General features: G+C 42.2%; 1 pseudogene; it reads right to left on the bottom strand.

Moving 5' to 3' along the window:
• Positions 1-1,243: 1,243 nt before the first annotated feature.
• Positions 1,244-9,926, bottom strand: LOC119291274 (annotated as a pseudogene).
• Positions 9,927-21,290: the final 11,364 nt, after the last annotated feature.

Genomic DNA, 21,290 nt, shown 5'->3' with positions numbered 1-21,290 from the left:
GCAAGATTTGGCTCAACGAGCACTACTGGCACATAGAGGGAATCAGACGCGAACACCTATGAATCAGGTGCCATCTCGGACATAGGCTGCGAGTCCTCGACAAACGATGGAGCAGCCTGGCTGTCGGACACGACCAGGGCCTGACTAAGATCTTGCGTCTGCGTGGTCATGTCATACAATCGTAGCACACATTGACAGTAAGCATAGCACACAACATACCGAACAATCCATGAAAGCAGAAGCATACATGTACATTGTTCATCACTATCATAGTAAGCACATGCTTCATCGCTATCATACCAAGCATACCGGACAATCTATGAGCAGGAACATACATCTACAACAAACAACATGCTACAAATGGACCACCAGTAGCTACAAATCACAGATCTAAGCATGATTCAACACAAGCACAAGGTTCAACTTCAAACTCTACTACTAATCTAGCCTACCACATGCTTGAACGTCTAACCCTACCACAAATTGCAACCGTAGCATAGCAACCAACCATATCAGCTCATAGATCAGACAACTAATCAACCATGCATCTAGATCAAACCCTAGCTGCAGCTCAGATCTAGCTAGAAGGAACAGAGAGAAAGGGGGATTGAACTCATAAAGGCCATGGTTGCAACTTGAGGACGAGGGGGGACGGTCGTGGAAGATCAACGCCGGCCGGTGAAGGAGCGCCGACGCCGTGGACCGCTGGCCGATGAAGATGCGCCACTTACCTGCTCGTCGGTGCTGATGCGCGTCGGCGGGAAAGCTCGAATGGAGGAAGAATGGTGGCGGGAGTTGGGGCGGTGAGGGAGGGGCTAAATAGGGGTGGACTCGGCGGGAGGTGAGCCGAAATCCTCCCGCCGATTTTTCGGCGACGCTGGCGAGCTCGCGCCATCTCCCCTGCTCGCACGAGGGGAGAAGCGCGTCGCCCTCCCCTGCCTCGCCTGAGCCAGACTCGCGAGCTATTGCCGATTCGGGCGTTTCCCCTGGGTCTGGCCTGGACGTGCTTTAAGTTTCGTGCGATGCGGGCCGCACAGTGAACGCAGGCAACCAAACGGGCCACTTTCTTCCCGCGCGGGCCAGGCTGGGCCTAATGGGGGCAACCAAACACGCCCCATATGGTTTTTTAGGACTTCATGCAGGCAACCAACATGCGCCCGTTATTTTAAAAGAAAAGAACCCAAGAAAACTTCAGTGGAATAAATAAGTTTAATCGGCGCCAAGGTTTAACGAGACCGCTCCATTATCGTTCACACTGACAATTCAGTACCATTATTGTTCTCGCTGAGAATTCAGTAAATTTTGTCACACCAGATTGTGCCTTAGGATAGCTCCATTATTGTTCTCACTGAGAATTCAGTAAATTTTGTCACAACAGGCTGTGCCTTAGGATATCTCCATTATTGTTCTCACCGAGAATTCAGTAAATTTTGGTGCAACAGATAATGCCTTCAGATTTTGCAGAACCAGCACACGTACATTCTCACAGTAGCCAAGTCTTCAAGCACTTCAACTCCGAGTTGAACCTGTAAACTTGGCCTGGGGAGGCACTGATCACGGCAGAGCGATCGCCGTAGTGGATCCTCGCAAGCGAGTTCCCGCTGCTGCCAGACCATACAAGAGCTTCATGGAGGGTACCTTCTTTCCAGCAGATGTTAACCGTCGTCCCGCCCCGGGCCCTCAGACCTTTAACGCTCCCGTGGGGCCACTTGTCGCGGGGCAGAGCAGGGAGCAGGTACAGATCACCCCCGGTGCTCTGCACAAGCATTTCACACAATGCAGCTGGGAATCTGCAAGAGAATACATCGATTGTGATGTTTGCGAATCGATCGTGCAACTAAGTAGCACGGTCACTATTGTTAGACCTCTTTTAAGTGGTTTACAGTTGACAACTTAGAGTCATCACCGAGGTTATGCCTACTAGCTGCAACTTTGTGTCTCGCAATTCAACAAATCATACTATGGTAAACAGGTTGGATTGAAATGATTGATTAGGCTGAAGATGATCTGGTTTACCCAAAATTTGCATCGATTTGGAATGGTGGAAGCGCCGTGAACAAATTGCTGTATAGACCTCCTCTATTGTCAGGCTTGTCATTAGGATCTCTCAAAGTGATTAGCTGCAGAATCATTTTGTATGCATGCTCACTGTTGTGAAGATGAGCCCACAGGGCCATCTTCCATGAAGTAGACCGCTATTGCCTTTGGCTCCTAGGTGTATATGCACCCATTGTCGAAATACACATTTCGAAAAGTTAAAAATTCGGAACAAAAATCCCGCGTGTATATCCGGACATTTTATGTGCGTGCACAAGGTTTTAGTGAAAAACGGCATTTTTTGTGGCTTGTGTAAAAAAGACAATTTCTGATGCTTCATTCTAACTATTCACGAGGCATTTCTTTATCTTTTTTACACAAGCCACAAAAAACGTCATTTTTCACCGAAACCTTGTGAACGCACATAAAATGTCCGGATATACACGTGGGATTTTTGTTCCGAATTTTTCAACTTTTCGAAATGTGTATTTCGGCAATGGGTGCATATGCACCTAGGAGCCAAAACGCCGCTCTCACCACCCAGGGCCTTCATCACCTAAACAATAGAAAAAAAACTCAGTGCCAAGCAGCAAAGACAGAGAAAGTGTGGTTACAGACAATCCTTGCCATAAACGTGATAAATTTGACATTCTTAACAGTGCCATGCAATTGTTGAAAATATAAATATGCGGTACTTTTCAGATCAAACTGAAAGGTGACATAAAAGAATATAACAACTGGTCATGCAAGCAAACTGCATAAGAAAAAAATCAACTTAATAATACCACTAGACTGTTCGCCATTTGAAAGAAAATGACCATGGAAAAATAAGATCAGCAACCTTTGTAAGAAGTTTACAAAATTCTGACACAGACAACACTGAATTATCCTCTTGGAACATGGTAACTGTTTATTTCAATTTTACATGAGAACAACAGTGGTCGATCCAGTCCCAATTAACCTTGCTATCCTTCTACTACGAAATTGTTGAGCACCCCCGTTTCAAAAACAAAATAAAATTGTTGAGCACCCAAGCTGATGCTGGTGTGCATAAGTGTATAGCTAACATCTGTTTTAAGAAGTTTTTAAGTTGCTGTGGGTTTTGTTTGTATTTTTGCTCTACTGAAACAATTGTGTTTATACATATACTGCTTTTGATGAATGCAATTACAGTATGTCACTGGATGGCCTTCCCCCTTTATTCTTCTGTGCTATATGTCCATTCCTCTTATCTTCAACAGTTAATCCTCAAAATCTAAAAAATGCTGAGATCAGCAAAAAGGAGCTCATGCAAGATCGAGTGACCGTCATGGAAGGAATCTCAGGAGGTCATCATCTAACAATAATTTCTCTGAGATCATAATTTATTTTGAAACAAACCCAAACTAAAGACTGATAACTTCAAATAAGGATCAAATTATAATACTGCCCTTCTGATATGCAAAAAGGTACCTCTTTTATAAAGAGTATTGGCAACAGCTCTGCAGAGGTCAGGTGTTTGCTCAAGTGTCATGGTATGTCCAGGATAAAGACCAAACAGATGAGATACATGCCTGTGATGAGGTTCGGGATCCTTAAAATCTTGTGCCTGTGCATGAAAAAACAAGTATTATGAAACTGAACAGACCAACTGAAATCACTTTGAGAGATAAAAAAATAAAAAATATATACATACCCATTCCATGATTGTACCATCTCTACCAATTTTTATTGGCGGGAGCCTTGGTAGTGCCGCTTTTATCCTCTGAACCACATCAGTGCTGGATTTTCCTAAAATCTGATAACACACGTATGAATACTTCAAACACATAAACATTCAAATAAATACATGCTAGAATGACAAGACTTAACTATAACTCTAATATAACGTTTTAAATCTGCATGCTTCATTCATAGTATCACCAAAGTATCTGCATATTAATTGAAACCTGTCTCTTTCAACAACAGTAAATAGAAATGAAGACTTACATCAGCAGACAAAAGAACAGCTGAGAATACTTCTCTAATAATTGACATGTCCATAGTTGTTGAATAGCTCACAGATGCGTCCTTGCCATCCGGAGCAGTAAAATAATGCTCTGGGGAAGTAGAAGGATTGGTCTCCAGATAGCCTTCTTGGCCTTCAATCAACCAGGACAACAGAAAGGAGGCAGATCCTTCCAAAAGTGGATACGCTGTTCTCTCCAAAAATTCCTGCCAAAAAAGAACAGAATATCACATCTGATGTAACTTGATCTTGTCTAGATCACATTTATGTCTCTCCAATCTCCAGAAGATGAGCTTGCACTTTGCGGCAAAGCTATCAGTATGGATTTCACCATATATTCACAACATCCTCTAAGACATTATCCATCAATCAGAACACATGAAAAAGGTAGATGAACCAACAATCTATTCAACAGGATAGTTAAACACTATTGGCCAGTCATTGCTACTAAACATCATTATCTTTTAGTACAGTTAACCAGTTTGTCTAATCCAAATTTGTTGGTGCTTGCCTTATCACTCATATTTGGTTTAAGCCTACCTTTTACCACCAATTCTTCAAATAAGATAGTGTAATCACATAAACATAAAGGGAGATTAGGCTCCAACATAAGCAAGCGGCGACAGTAATTCTCATATCTGCCTATGACGTATGATCACAATCTGTGCTTAAAGGTGATACAAGAAAGTAATGCATACAAGTACTGCATGACATTGCATTCCATGCCCATGTCATCACTCACTCTGTCCATCGTAAAACTGTAGTGTTCCCACAGGTGTGTAGCAAGCCATGGCCCACCCATTGGCCATATAGAGCAAATGAAGGATCACCATAATCCGGTGATGTTTTTGCCCACAAGTCTGTGACTTGGTGACTAACCCAGCCATTAGCTCCGTAATTCACCTGTAAAGAAAACATATCATTACCTCAAAAAGTTCCCATGAAATACAAGGTGCCAAACTATGCTATAAATCCATTTGGAACATGTAAACTGAATAAAATTAAATCTGGTAATATGCTTACACACAAAATATTTAATAGAGTTGTCCAAATAGTTCCTCAAGGAGATGCACAAAGTTGCAATTCTTTATCCTTGAGTGATCAAGGGCAAGTGCCTCTCGAACTTCAAATTTTGTATTCACATTTACGTTGTTGCGTTAACAGTAAATACTCAATAGTCGATACTCAGTGACACTAAGAATGAACTGAGGAAAGACCCTATCATCTAGATATATTTATAATGTCGTGGAGCAAGTGTTGTCGTGGTACTGTAGCATACAGTATCATGTGGAAATCAGATATTTGAATAACTAATTGCCTTGTTAGATTGGTCTGTTTTCATCCTCACGCAGTAGTGACTGTCGACAGAATGACCTTTGTATTGCTATTGGGCCAAAGGGACAGATTATAGACATGTAAATATGCAATCAAAATCCTATAGAAAGAAGAAACTGCACAGCTAACTATTGCCCCTTATGCAAATTGGCAGATCCCAGGCTTCTAGTAGCATCACTACTACTTCTTCGTTGTCAGGCCTCAGTGATACTGCTAGGAGTAGGATCCAAGGCTATGGCAATGGCCACACGAAATAGTATTCATAAAAGTTCAATTCACTAGAAAGTAGAAAGATATGTTGGAACACTCACGAAAGTTTCCAGAGACGCTCTTTTATGAAAGTAGACTTACTTTTGCCGTCTTAGCCCCATTGACCGAAAGGGATCCAATGAAGTCGAATAGTGGGTCTTGGCATTCACTAAGGTTGCAAGGAAGTGATGGCCAGTAATTCATTTGTAGATTTATATTTGGATGGGGAACTGTACTGGAAAGTGAAAGGAATGACATATTGTTATCAAACTTGGACTCCAGAAAATAGTGTAAATAGGACTATCATTAATATAATCTCAAATAACTTACATTACAAACACTAAGGCATTAATTTGCTACAAATGGCAAGAGAATCAGTATTACCCACAACAAAATTTACTTGAATAAAAGATGGATAACCCCTTTAATAGATCAATTGTTTAGAATGCACCAGAAATTAAGGAAATATATACTAAATTATCATCTTCCCAAAAATTCAAGTTTCATTTTTTGACATCATAAAAAAAATTCAAGTTACATTCTTTACATAAAGAATCCCTAAACCTATATTTGAGAAACTAATGCAGGGAATTTAATTTTTTATGGCTTTCTTCATATGTATTCAGTATTTTGTCATGCAGTGTCAAACCATGTGCCTAATATAACATAAAAATAATGGGAATATGAGCGTTAATCAATACGGTTCTTTGGTAACTGATTATCCAATGTGTTGAAGGGAATGAGCATGCCTGTATGTATTAACATCAACTGGATACACAAAATGTTGGCCTCAATTACTTCGGTGTCTTTCATTCTAATGTTTTTTTTACTTTGGTGTCTTTGCATCGAAAAGGCCAAATGTGTGTTACTTTTGCAAGTAACAGGATGACAATGTGTGTACACGAGAATCCTTAATTAATCTACAGAAAAATGAATACAGCTTTAAACCTTAAAACTGAAGCCAAAGGCCAGTCTCTTAGTTCAAAAGAAAAGACTAGTCTTAACATGTAAACTGTGTAAATTAGATTAACTTCTACTCCCTCCGTTCCTAAATATTTGTCTTTCTAGAGATTTCAAATGGACTATGACATACGGATGTATATAGACATATTTTAGAGTGTAGATTCACTCGTTTTGCTCCGTATGTAGTCACTTGTTGAAATCTCTAGAAGGACAAATATTTAGGAACAGAGGGAGTACATGATAGTTTTAAAACATATTAAGAGAAAGGGCCACTTGTCATGTTTTCCACTTATATTTTCCTCATTTTGATGCAGAACAGCTAAGGATTGTCAAGAGATTTTTCAAACTTCTAAAATTTATTGCTTGCCATAGCAAAAATGGTCATGTAACACCAGACTGCATGCAAGGACAATCCATTTCACAGAGTTGGTCGTCTGTGACCCCATTAGGATGATATTTAAATGACGTATGCTCTGAGTACACAAGTTCTACAAAGTGTGACCCAGACAAACAGTTGCAGCCGTTTTCTTATTCAATAGTCTAAAAAATAATACCCCAAGATATATAGCTGGCATAAACAACAAAACAAGACAAGATATGTTGTAAAAACATACCCCCATTGTGCATTAGTCTCGTTGTTCCATATTCCTTGCAAATTGGAAACCTGAGTTCCAGGCCTCGAACAAGAAATGAGTAGATAGCGCCCAAACTGAAACAGAAGTTCTACCAGAGAAGGATCTTCATCATGTCTAAAACTTATAATTCTGTCTACAGTAGGCTTCTCTGAATTATTAAGCTCTTTTAACCTTGAACCATCAACCATCTGTACAGTGCAATCAGATACCGCAGTATCCTGAGAGATATTCTCAGGTAAGTGAGCCAAAGTGCTACCTCCAAGTACATCATTAGAGCCTCGTGAAAGTTGCAAGGACACGCGCTGGAAAAGACTTTGGTAATCATCCATGTGATAAGCTTTTAGCTGTGCATATGACATGCTCCTAGCCATAGTTAATGTTGTGAATGCTGATGTCACTGGATCAAGTGTCGATTCAGAAGGCTTGACAAATGGCCCTTCAAATGAGGTTGCAGCTGCAAGGAGCAAAACTGCTGAGTCGGCACCATCAAGTTTCAGCATCTTATCATTTAATACTTGCACTTGGCCATTGGCACCACTCATCAGCAGGTAGAGAATAGCACAAAATTTCATTCCCGGAGGATGATCAGATGCATTGTCATCTCCCGCGGGCCTTTCTCCTGGGCAGCTGCCCTCCATGATTATTTCATTTGCATCTGTTACACGAATCCGGTGATCTAGTGGTGTTGCTAAAGATACTGTACAGGAGACAGCTCCTGGTTTGTTTGCAGAGATTTTAGACGCAATTACTTGATGTGGATTTGAGGAGAAGTGTTCCCTTGAGTACACTACTTCCCCAACACTGTATGTGACATTAACTGTTGCAGATTCCAAATCAAGGTATCTTTTATAATTTGTATACTTGGTATGCTCACCAAAGGCAAGATCAATATCACCGAGAGGCTGGTAATACTACAGTTAAAACATAAGCAATGTTTCAACATCGATTTAGCAGCACAACTCTTCCATCAACCTAAAATAAAATGTGTACCTGCGCCTTGTCATCAGACAGGCCATAAGCAACAGCTGTAGCTTCAGGATACAGTCCCTTATCAACAAGGCTCCTTACTTCAGAAAGAACAGTAGGTGCTTTGGGGTTTGTATAATTAACAGGCCCGCCCGTCCATAATGTATCATCTGCATCAACAGTTTTGATATGAAGCAATGAACTCTACAAAAATAATCAGATAGGTAATATTGAAGAAAGCCAATATGAGTGAAGGTAATAGCCTAATAGGTATGTGAAACAGTGAAAGGTGTACATGAGTGGGGAAAGGAAACAAAAAAGACTGATATCCTTCACCTATAGGGAAACAGTAATAACAGAATGACGAAAAAGAAGCTTCCTAATTTTCACGTCATCTATTCAGAAAAGTGGTAGAAAATCGTCTCATTGTACTTTTGAAGAACACATGCAAGATCAATAAATATGATCCCTATCATTCTCATTTAAAAAGTGCAAAGATGAATCCTGGCATGAAGGATCTGCAAAACCATGCACATATTCCGACAGTGTACTCCGGACTTCAAATCATGCTACTTTCAGTAAAAGTGCTACTCCAACTTGGCTGACAGCGAGAGGCGACCATGCACACATCCCCGGAAACTACGATGATGGATTCAAATAGGAAAATACCGACATGCGCCATTTTTTCCATTTTATTTTGATATGCATGCACCTATTCAGCTCAAACATATGTATCAGTCTATCAGAACCTCCCAGTATCCACTAGACCATCAGCAACGTAATGTGAAAAGGATTAGAATTTATCAAGATGTCTTACACTGAACACAACGCAAAAGATAGATACGTGGGCAATTGACATCTCCATCTACCGGTCGATACAATGCTTGTGTTGGACGCGCTCTCACCATCGATTTCCCCTCATCTAACAACACACAGAAGCAACCATGTTCCAACCATAATGCTTCTCTCTCCATTCGTTTGCTAAATTTCTCCCCATTAAATTCCAGCCATTTTGCTTTCTGTCTCGAGTGTGCTCTCACCGATGGCATGAGCATGGCCGCGCATAGGAGGAGATAACGGGAGCAGGAAAAGTTGTGCGTGTTGCCACTGCAGTGACACCCATAATTTATTCCAAAAAGTGAACACATTTGTTTTAAAATCGAAAATTCAAGATGTCATAGTTTTAAAATCGAGGCTCTAAATCATCATCTGTTAAGAGCATTTTGATTGCTGCGGTGTTTCTGGGTGAATTTGATTCCCGAGCAGGAACGAGAGTGCTTCCCGACCAAAAACCCCAATATTTGAACTAAAATTGGTGATATTATAGCAGAGTAATCAAGCCTTCAGAAGAGGGGGGGAACGGGGTCTGTCAATTACGGTTGAGCTGGAGCTTCTCGGAGGTGACGCCGCCCCAGACCATGGCGCCGAGACGGCCGTTCCCGATCGGCGCCGAATCCGTGAAGTGCCTCGCTGGGGACCCGAACACCACCTTCAGAGGCCGCGCCTCCTCCGCCGGCCACTCCGCCGCCGCAGCCACAGCCGCAGCTTCCGCTTCCTGCGGTCGACGCACCCAGATCCACTCGCCGGAGGCGTCGCAGTCGCTGCGGCCATCGCCGTCCATGGAGAAACAGCTAGCCCAGGAGGAGCGAGGACTGAGAGTAGCAAGTTGTAGTCACGGACTCACGGGACAGGTGACGCGGACCGCGGATCTTTGTAGTGCGCCATCAATCATCGTCGAGTAAAATGCAACCCTACCGCGGATCTAGTAGTGTCGTAGAGTAATGAGTAATGGCAACAATTCAATGCGGTTGACGATGAGATCCTGGCCATGATAAAGTAAGATAACTCCAACGCTGTTGATAGCGAGAGTCTACCATCCAACCATATATATAATGAAGTAAAAACAACTCTAACGCGGATGACAGCGAGAGCCGACCATCCAACCACATGCACCAAATATTCGCACTAGTTCAAATGAACAATTTAAAAAGACGGACTAAATTCATGTAAACTGAACAATATTTTTAGAATTTTGATATATTTTCAATCAAAAGAAGCAAATTAACAAAGTTCAACTACCGAATAAAATTAAACTAAACTAAGCAAAGTATGAAAGGTGACGTTTTAGGCATGGCCTCCTAAACCGTCGGTACCTTCGTCATCGTCCCTTCCGGACATCCTCGTCCTACCAACAACGAAAGGTCTCCCAAAGTAGTTGCTTGGCTACCTTCATCTGCGCCCCGCCGGGCAGCGTCGACACGCTCTTGATATTGCCATTGTTGGCGAACGCACGAGACGCGCTCAGACTCCTTCATCCCAACTTTGAGGAGTTGATCACTCGGTGGGAGGACGTCTGCGCGGTGGTCCTAGACTGATCCTCGGCCCAGGGCAACGAGAGGTCTCGGCCAGCACGAACTTAGTCCGGCGCCACGCCGGACGCAGCAAATGCCGCTCATTGCATGCCAGCTCGGATGTTGCCCTCGGCTACTATCATAGTGCACGGTTGCGCGACGGCTCCTCCTTGATGTTGCGTCCGATTTGGATGTCACGGTTGTGCAGCAGCTAGTGTAGTGCCAGATCGCAGTCGCGGAGCGACAATGCAAACAACAACTCTATTTTGCGTCGCGAATTCGTCATCTGTGCGCGTAGCCGAGGAGGGGCGGCTGCTACTGCCCTTGTCATCGTCAGAGAGCGTCACCTCTTCCGGAGTGGTGGATGCTGATGTGCCGGAAACCATGCGCGATGGCGCCACGATCAAGAGCTTCCCGCAGATCCACCCACCAACACCGATTACCAATTGTCGTACTTGCCCATCAATGCGACATGCAGATGGGAGGAGAGGAGTGGGGAGGAGGATAAGTGGCGGTGTGTGGAGGAGAGGTGATTGGGTTTGTCGGCGAGCCCTACCTGCTTTTTATTGTCGGGGCAGTTGGACTGGTGTTGCTTCAATGCGGGTGCAACGGCCAGAGTAGCCTTCTCGGTCGCCGCGCCCGCGTTGAGGCGACCCGGTCAACTATCCCATTTTCTTATCATCAAGAAAAAAATGTCATTTTCATTTCTCATATTATGTTTTGACTTAGGATTTGAAAAATTATAACAATATGTATTCTTGTTACTGTTACAACATAAAAAAAACTTTTGCGACAAGTCAAGCTTTGTAGACAGTAACATTACCATCAGTGTCAGTCTTCTTCTTGAAGATTCATTTATTCTCTATGGGTCGTCGATCATCGGGCAAATCCACCAAAATCCACATTTTGTTCTCATACATGGATCCTATCTCAGATTTCATGGCCTCAAGCCATTTATCGGAATATGGGCTCATCATAGCTTCTTCATAGTTCGTAGGTTTGCCATGGTCTAGTAACATGACTTCCAGAACAGTATTACCATACCACTCTGGTGTCGATCATGTTATGGTTGACCTACGAGGTTCGGTAGTAACTTGAGATGAAGTTTCATGGTCGTCATCATTAGCTTCCTCACTAGTTGGTGTTGGCATCACAGGAACGGATTTCTCTGATGAGCTACTTTCCAAATTTAGAGAAGGTACAATTACCTCATCAAGTTCTACTTTCCTCCCACTCACTTCTTTCGAGAGAAACTCCTTCTCTAGAAAGGTTCCATTTTTGGAAACAAAGATCTTGCCTTCGGATCTGTGGTACAAGGTGTACCCAATTGTTTCCTTACGGTATCCTATGAAGACACACTTCTCAGACTTAGGTTCGTGTTTATCAGGCTGAAGCCTTTTGACATAAGTTTCGCAATCCCAAACTTTAAGAAATGACAGCTTAGGTTTATTGCCAAACCACAGTTCATACGGTGTTGTCTCAACGGATTTAGACGGTGCCCTATTTAACGTGAATGCAGCTGTCTCTAATGCATAACCCCAAAATGATCATGGTAAATCGGTAAGAGACATCATAGATCACACCATATCTAATAAAGTACATTTACAACGTTCAGATACATCATTATGCTATGGTGTTCCAGGTGGCGTGAGTTGTGAAACTATTCCACATTGTTTTGAATGAAGGCCAAACTCGTAACTCAAATATTCACCTCCGCGATCAGATCATAGAAACTTTGTTTTCTTGTTACGTTGATTCTCCACTTCTCTCTAAAATTCTTTGAACTTTTGAAATGTTTTAGACTTGTGTTTCATTAAGTAGATATACCCATATCTTCTCAAATCATCTGTGAAGGTTAGAAAATAACGATACCTGCCGCGTGCCTCAACACTCGTCGGACCGCATACATCGGTGTATTATTTCCAATAAGTCATTGGCTCGCTCCATTGTTCCAGAGAACAGAGTTTTAGTCATCTTGCCCATGAGGCATGGTTTGCAAGTATCAAATGATTCATAATCAAGTGATTCCAAAAGTCCATCTGCATGGACTTTATTCATGCGCTTTACACTAATATGACCTAAATGGCAGTGCCACAAATATGTTTCACTATCATTATCAACTTTGCAGCTTTTGGCATCAATATTATGAATATGTGTATCACCACAATCGAGATTCAACAGAAATAGACCACTCTTCAAGGGTGCATGACCATAAAAGATATTACTCATATAAATAGAACAACCATTATTCTCTGATCTAAATGAATAACCGTCTCGCACTAAACAAGATCCAGATATAATGTTCATGCTCAACGCTGGCACCAAATAACAATTATTCAGGTCTAAAACTAATCCCGAAGGTAGATGTAGAGGTAGCGTGCCGATGGCGATCACATCGACCTTGGAACCATTTCTGATGTGCATCATCACCTCGTCCTTAGCTGATCTTCGTTTAATTCGTAGCTCCTATTTTGAGCTACAAATATGAGCAACCGAGCCAATATCAAATACTCAGGCACTACTACGAGCATTATTAAGGTACACGTCAATAACATGCATATCAAATATACCTTTGTTCACTTTGCCATCCTTCTTATCCGGCAATACTTGGGGCAGTTCCGCTTCTAGTGACCAGTCCCTTTGCAGTAGAAGCACTCAGTTTCAGGCTTAGGTCCAGCTTTGGGTTTCTTCCCGGGAGTGGCAACTTGCTTGCCACTCTTCCTGAAGTTCCCTTTCTTTCCCTTGCCCTTTTTCTTGAAACTAGCTAGTGGTCTTGTTAACCATCAACACTTGATGCTCCTTCTTGATTTCTACCTTTTGATCTTTGAGCATTATGCTACCTCTCGAGCATGCGTTGGTTTTCCCTTGAAGAGGAAAGGGTGATGCAGCAAAGTAGCGTAAGTATTTCCCTCAGTTTTTGAGAACCAAGGTATCAATCTAGTAGGAGGCTACACTCAAATCCCTAGTACCTGCACAAACAAATAAGACCCTTGCAACCAATGCGATAAAGGGGTTGTCAATCCCTTCACGGCCACTTGCAAAAGTGAGATCTGATAGAAATAATAAGATAAGCATTTTTGGTATTTTTATGATATATATTGGAAAGTAAAGATTGCAAAATAAAATAGATCGAACTTATATGATGGAAAATAGACCCGGGGGCCATAGGTTTCACTAGTGGCTTCTCTCAAGATAGCATAAGTATTATGGTGGGTGAACAAATTACTGTCGAGCAATTGATAGAAAAGTGCATAGTTATGAGAATATCTAGGCATGATCATGTATATAGGCATCACGTCCACGACAAGTAGATCGAAACGATTCTGCATCTACTACTATTACTCCACACATCGACCGCTATCCAGCATGCATCTAGAGTATTAAGTTCATAAAGAACAGAGTAACACATTAAGAAATATGACATGTTGTAGAGGGATAAACTCATGCAATATGATATAAACCCCATCTTTTTATCCTCGATGGCAACAATACAATACGTGCCTTGCTTTCCCTGCTGTCACTGGGAAAGGACACCGCAAGATTGAACCCAAAGCTAAGCACTTCTCCCATTGCAAGAAAGATCAATCTAGTAGGCCAAACAAAACTGATAATTTGAAGAGACTTGAAAAGATAACAAATCATACATAATAGAATTCAGAGGAGATTCAAATATTGTTCATAGATAATCTTTATCATAAACCCACAATTCATCGGATCTCGACAAACACACCGCAAAAAGTATTACATTGAATAGATCTCCAAGAAGATCGAGGAGAACTTTGTATTGAGAATCAAAGAGAGAGAAGAATCCATCTAGCTAATAACTATGGACCCGAAGGTCTGTGGTAAACTATTGACAACTCATCGGAGAGGCTATGGTGATGATGTAGAAGCCCTCTGTGATCGATTCCCCCTCCGGCGGAGCGCCGGAAAAGGCCCCAAGATGGGATCTCACGGGTCCAGAAGGCTGCGGAGGTGGAAATAGGGTTTCGTGGTGCTCTCGGATGTTTTCAGGGTGTATGAGTATATATAGGCGAAAGAAGTCGGTCAGGGGAGCCACAAGGGGCCCACGAGGGTGGGAGGCGCGCCCTCCTGCCTTATGGCCGCCTCGTTGCTTCCTTAACGTCCACTCCAAGTCTCCTGGATTGCGTTTGTTCCAAAAACGATTCTCCCGAAGGTTTCATTCCGTTTGATATTCCTTTTCTGTGAAACACTAAAATAGGCAAAAAACAACAATTTGGGCCTCCGATTAATAGGTTAGTCCCAAAAATCATATAAAAGTGTATAGTAAAGCCCATTAAGCATCCAAAACAGATAATATAATAGCATGGAACAATCAAAAATTATATATACGTTGGAGAGGTATCACATTACGAAGAGCTGGGGAATAGTATTTTCCGTCCCTTGCATATTACAGTTCATCATGAAGCCATTGTAGCTTGGTGGCAGTGATTGAAGAACTCTGTCAATAACACTATCATCTGGAAGATTAACTCCTAGCTGAGTCAAGTGATTATGATATCCAGACATTCGGAGTATTTGTTCACTGACAGAACTGTTCTCCTCCATCTTGCAGCTATAGAACTTGTTGGGGACTTCATATCTCTCAACTCGGGCATTTGCTTGAAATATTAACTTCAACTCTGGGAACATCTCATATGCTCCATGACGTTCAAAACGTCTTTGAAGTCCCGATTCTAAACCGTAAAACATGGCACACTAAACAATCGAGTAGTCATCAGATCGAGCTTGCTAGACATTCAAAACATCAGCATCTGCTCCTGTAGCAGGCCTTTCACCTAGCGGTGCATCAAGGACATAATTCTTCTGTGCAGCAATGAGGATAATCCTCAAGTTACGGACCCAGTCCATGTAGTTGCTACCATCATCTGTTGTAGCGACCCGACCCGAATGGATCAAGTCTCTGTGCTTACGTGTCATCCCTGGATCGGTATGCTGACACACACAGTACTCGAGGATTTATAACAGAGGTAAATCACATGTAAAAAGTAACGTAAATACTATTACCTCAATCCAAAATAGCGGAAGTAACAAGGTTGTGGATTCCCATCAACACCAACGGCAAAGTTGAGTATAGGAAATCGTAACCCTAACGTATCACTTACTCGTCGTAAGATCCTGCAACATGAGACGTTGCAGCCACAGAGGGTCAGTACATTGAATGTACTGGCAAATTCACACCATAGAGCAATGATGAATAAGGCTATCACTACATGCATATATGGTTGGTGGAAAAGCTCTACGGTTATAATGTTTTTGCGAAAAGCCAATTTTTCCCTATTGCAAAGGAATAAATTTATTTAACTATCATGGTGGTTGTTAAACATTGAGAATGGTTGACAGCATTCTCAATCCCAATTAAAAGTACTCATTAAAAACCCAACAATATTGATTATAGTAACATGATGAGATTCACAGGAAAATCAAGTACTAGATACTCAAGATGTCCATAACCAGGGACACAGCTAATCATGATTAGTTTATACACTCTGCAGAGGTTTGCGCACTTTTCCCCACATGACTCGATCACCTCCGCTTGGTTTCTCGCACTACATGGTGTTTGAGAAACGGATGACCGAGACATAGTCTTTCAGAAGCACTTGCACCTTACATGAGGGGTAGACCGTACCAACCTACATCCCCTACATCTGCTAGTCCACCCCGTAAGAGTTCGCACAACTTAGTCAACTATGCTAGAGCCCATAATAGCATGTGGCTGCACACGGAAGTTTCTAGTTTGAATAATCTCATGATCCCTTTGAGCCTGGGTGGCGGTCCGAAGAAATACAGGCAAGTCCTGGAAACCCAGGTGCCTAGACAGGCAAGTCCTGGAGTAACCGGGTGCCTCAATCCACCCAGATGTGTGTTTAAGTTGCCACCTTAAATAAACATTAATTAACAATCTCACATCTGTCATGGAAATTCACTCACCCAATCCACGTCTACTAGCATAGCATGGCATAATAAGCAAACGTAGAAGTAACTTCCAAGGGTTTGATAATAAAACAGGTAATAGGTACTACCTCAACTACTTCCCATCCCACAATTTAATTAGATCCTAATCATGCAATGTTTGAGGATTGAAACTAATGCATAAAAAAACTGGGTAATAAGGAAGTATGATCAAAGTGTGAACTTGCCTGCAATGTTGATGAAGGTGATTCGCACTCAACTCCTGATAGTTCTACTCGTCACACTCCGGTCAATCTATCGTGATCAAGCAATAGTAACCACACATAAGCAATCACTCAAAAGATCGGAAAGAACGAAGAGAACAACTCGGAAAACATCAAAACCAAGCGAATAACTCTTGCAACATAAAACAATTCCTAACAATACAAAAATTATGTGAATTTGGCCTTATCAGAAAGTTTAGGTCAAGAGCTTCGAGTTGCACGAAGAATCACTCAAATCAGAGTTAACAAACTCAAGTTACAACCAAACGAAGTTCAAAAACAAATCTGATCTAATTCAAATTTTAAACTTTCAAAAACATGTTTGAGTTGGATGAATGGATAGAGGGAATCATAACCAAGAGGTGGGCGTTGGTTTCGTTGGATTTGGATAAATGAGTAAAAAGTTGTGGTCGTTTTAAGAACAGGGACTAAACTGTGAAGAAACTAATTACATACGGGTCCCTGGCAGAAAACTAAAATAAAAGAAAAAGAATAAATAGCGAACGTTCGTCACCTATCGCTACCGAACGAAAATCGTTCGCTACCGAACCCTAGCTAATGAACGCTCGAAAAATAAACTAATCCAAATTATAAAAACCGATCTAGAACTATAAAGAAAAACCGAGCGGGTTAGCGGTTTATACCGGTTCACCGAATAAAACCGGCGGCGGCAGCGAACGAACTCCGGCGAAGTGCGGCGCGGCTCCGGCGTTGGGGCGGCGAGTTGGGGTCTGGCGGGGTGCGGCAACGGCTGCGGTGGCGCGGTGGAGTGCGGCGGCGGCGGCGCTGACGGAGTGCGGCGGCGCGGCAGCAGCAACGGCGATCTGTGGTGGCGGCGCGAGATGCGGGCGAGGCGAGGCGGCGCGAAAAGAGAGGCGGGGCCCGGGGCCGCGCTATTTAAGGGGAGGGGAGGATGGTGGCGTGGAGGAGGGGGAGGAGGAGGCCGAGGCGACCACGGCGAGCGGCGGTGGAGTCGTGCGGCGGGCGGAGTCCGCGGGAGCTCGAGGACGGGCGCGGAGGTGGGCTGGGCCTGCGGCCTGGCGTGGGAGCTGGGCCGGCCCAGTCGGAGAGAGTTTTTTTAAACATTTTGCAGACAGCAAAATAATAGAAACAAAATAAATTAAAATATTATATAGACATATAATATATCAAAATTTTCAGAAAAAGATTTTCTACCAGCTGAACATTTTTCTAGAGTCAAATAAAATACACACAAATTCAAATAAAGCAAAGAGTGCTTCTGCTCTAGTAAAATCCAGTAAAAATCATTTTAAAAATACCAAAATTAATTCAAATTCATTTCTCTCCAATTTTCTGATGTAGGTAATCATGTTACCCTAATTTCTGTATATTTTATTTTTGGAGAAAAATAATTTGAATAAAACTCAAATAACTCCAAATTGAAAATAAATTCAAAAGAACTTTGAATTTAATTCTTTGAAACTCCCAACTCATATTTCATATGTTTTTGAAGAAGTCATTTTATCTTCGCTCGTGAAAATCATTGAGTTGCATAAAGTTCCAGAATTGGAAATATTTTCCAAATGAAATTCAAATATTTTCAACACCCCTTGTCATTTAAATAAATGGAAGAAGTCATGTCATCTTCTCTCCAGGGTTTTGTGGTGAAAAGAATTTGAATTCATGAAGATCAGAAAAAAATGAAAGTTTGGGAAAGTCCTTTTATTCCCTCTCATTTAACTTTCAAAAAGTTTCAAATTTCACTCAATCAATCACACAACAATCAAACAAACAATCATTCTATCTATTTGTTTATAACATTCCAAAATTTAGAATTTTGGGATGTTACAAACCTACCACCCTTAAAATGAATCTCGTCCTCGAGATTCAGAGAGGCTAGCAAGAAATAGGTTAGGGTAGGGGTCTTCACAATCCAACGTTCGTCTTCGGTGTCTCGGGTGCTACCACCCTTAGAAGCATGGTTACAGTCTCATCAATACTCATATACTCCATCCTTATTCCTGACAGTGTCGGTCTTCTCAGATCTCGGGAAAATTCCTTCTCTGGGCTCTTCTGGTAGTGGCATAACCTTTTTCCTCAATTCTTCGGTCCTTTCATCTTGGTAAGGTTATTCCGAGACTGGGTCTTCTTAGCTGACGAGTCTGGCGCCAATACTAAACAACTATCAATATCTCCTGGTGGTCAACAATTTATGGTTTCTCCTGCAGAAAACGGGTCTGGGTTGAACCTCACCGTATGTCCTACGATTTGGCAACAACTGCCTTGTACAAGGGAAAAATACTTATACTATTCTAAGGTTCAAACAAGGTTTTGATCGTCGTCTCTCTACTATAGGTAAGTCACTCAGATTTACCATCCCGTATAGCAAGGCGAATAATAAGAGTAAGTCGGTATGGTGATCAATCCATCCCGCACCCAAATCATTATCTTGTATATGGTTTAGCGAATCTCGCATGCTAACACTCGGTCATCCTCACAAGCATTGCAGAATTTCTCTTGTCAACGAACCAAGTTCGGATAAATCCATTGATTCTGCAAGCCAAACAAACATCTATCGTTCCTTAACAACTCTCAGGTTTGCGTTACTCCTATAAAATCGTCGGTAGAATAAGGCATATCCTCTTCTTCCAGGGTTTTTCCTTCAGCAAGAATGTGCTTGCTTCTTGGCAGGTCATGGGGCCTGTGGTTTATGGCCCATCTCATCACTTGTATACCTTGAACTCATCAGCGAGCAACTGATCATTATTCCAACTTCCAACTTCCTAGTATTCTTAAATCCATCCAATTGTACTGTCTTCCTTCCTTCTATTGGCACCAACTAGAACATGATTACTCAGACTCATCATGGAATTTCCATTGATCCATATTTCCAACATCATACCTCTTTTATATCCAATAGTAATTCATCTCTTCATCCTCGTGGAATATCCCACATACCGAGATAAAACTTATACTTATGAAGTCCATACTCCACTTCGTGGATCATCATTATCCTTTCCAGGGTCAAGCGTCCTTACAGGGGAATATTGGCCCTCTCTGCATGGCACTTCTTCAACTGGGAAACGTGAAACACATCATGAACTTCTAACAGTCCTTCGGTGACTCCAACTTGTTGGCCACTTCTCCCATACGCTCCAAACTCGGTATGGTCCTACAAATCTCGGGGCTAACTTTCCTTAGCTCCAAATAGTTTAACTCCTCGCAGAGGGGACACACGAAGACATGCTCTGTCTCCAATTTCATAAACTACCTCCTTGCATTTTTGAGTCTGCATAACTCTTCTGCCTGGACTGAGCCACCTTCAGTCTATCTTGAACCAACTTTACATTCTCTTCTGACTCCTTGATCATATTTGGTCCAAACAACTGACGGTCTCCAACTTCATCCCACATCAACGGTGTCTGGCTCCTTCTCCCATACAAAGCTTCAAAAGGGCCATCTTCAAACTAGCTTGGTAGCTGTTGTTGTATGAGAACTCCACGTAAGGTGGATTATCATCCCTACTAGATCCATAATTTAGCGCGCAGGATCTCAACATGTCCTCCAGAATCTGATTGACTCTCTTGATTTATCCATCTGTCTGCGGATGAAAGGCTGTACTGAACTCTAGCCTAGTACCCAAAGTCTGGTGCCGCTGATTCCAAAAATTTGAGGTAAACTGTGTTCCTCTACTATGGTCCTCGGAACTCCATGCAGACATACGACCCTGGTCAAATATATCTTAGCCAACTTCGCACTTGTATAGGTGGTTTTTACTGGGATAAAGTGAGCCACTTTGGTCAAGCGAATCAACTACTACCCAGATAGAGTCATATCCCATTCGGGTTCTGGGAAATTCGGTAATGAAATCCATGCCAAGCTTATCCCCACTTCCATTCGGGTATCGGCATAGGCTGTAGTAATCCTGCTGGCTTCTGATGCTCTGCTTTTACTCTCTCTAGCATACATCACCTACGACTACATACTCCGTAATATCCTTCTTCATACCAGTCCACCAGAAACACTCCTTCAAATCCAAATACATCTTGGTGTTTCCAGGGCGAAGCGAGTATGGTGAGTCATGAGCCTCTTTGAAGTATTTACTTCCTGATCCTTGCATTATTGGGAACACGTACACTATCCTCAAACCATCAGGTGTCGTGCTCATCCTTACGAAAACTTTTGGCCTTTCCTTTGCTCATACTCTCTTTTATCTCAGCAATCTCTTTGTCATGCTTCTGAGCTTCATGAATCTTTCCCAACAATGTAGACTGAACTTCCATTACTGCAACAAAACCTTTGGGAACATTCTCCAACCGAAGTTCCCTGAAAATCCTCGGCTAACTCCTTTGGTAATCCCCGACTTACGAGGGTATTCATCCTTGTTTTCTTTATGGTTGTGTCCTATTTCTCCACAAAGCTTGCATGCACAAGGTTTCTTCATATCATTTCCATAAGGCCTCAACTTCTGGGACACAAATCGAGACTTTGGCAAAGTCAACTTAAATTCCTTCCAAGTGGTTACTCCTTGCCATCCATTGATGGTTTGGTACATCCTCCACCAAGTGGCATCACCTCTTTTCAAAGCACTATAGAGTATGCTGGGTCA

This window comes from Triticum dicoccoides, chromosome 4B (assembly GCF_002162155.2).
Source record: "Triticum dicoccoides isolate Atlit2015 ecotype Zavitan chromosome 4B, WEW_v2.0, whole genome shotgun sequence".
NCBI lineage: Eukaryota > Viridiplantae > Streptophyta > Magnoliopsida > Poales > Poaceae > Triticum > Triticum dicoccoides.
The sequence above is the reverse complement of the archived record's forward strand: the minus strand, read 5'-3'. Positions and strand labels throughout refer to the sequence as shown.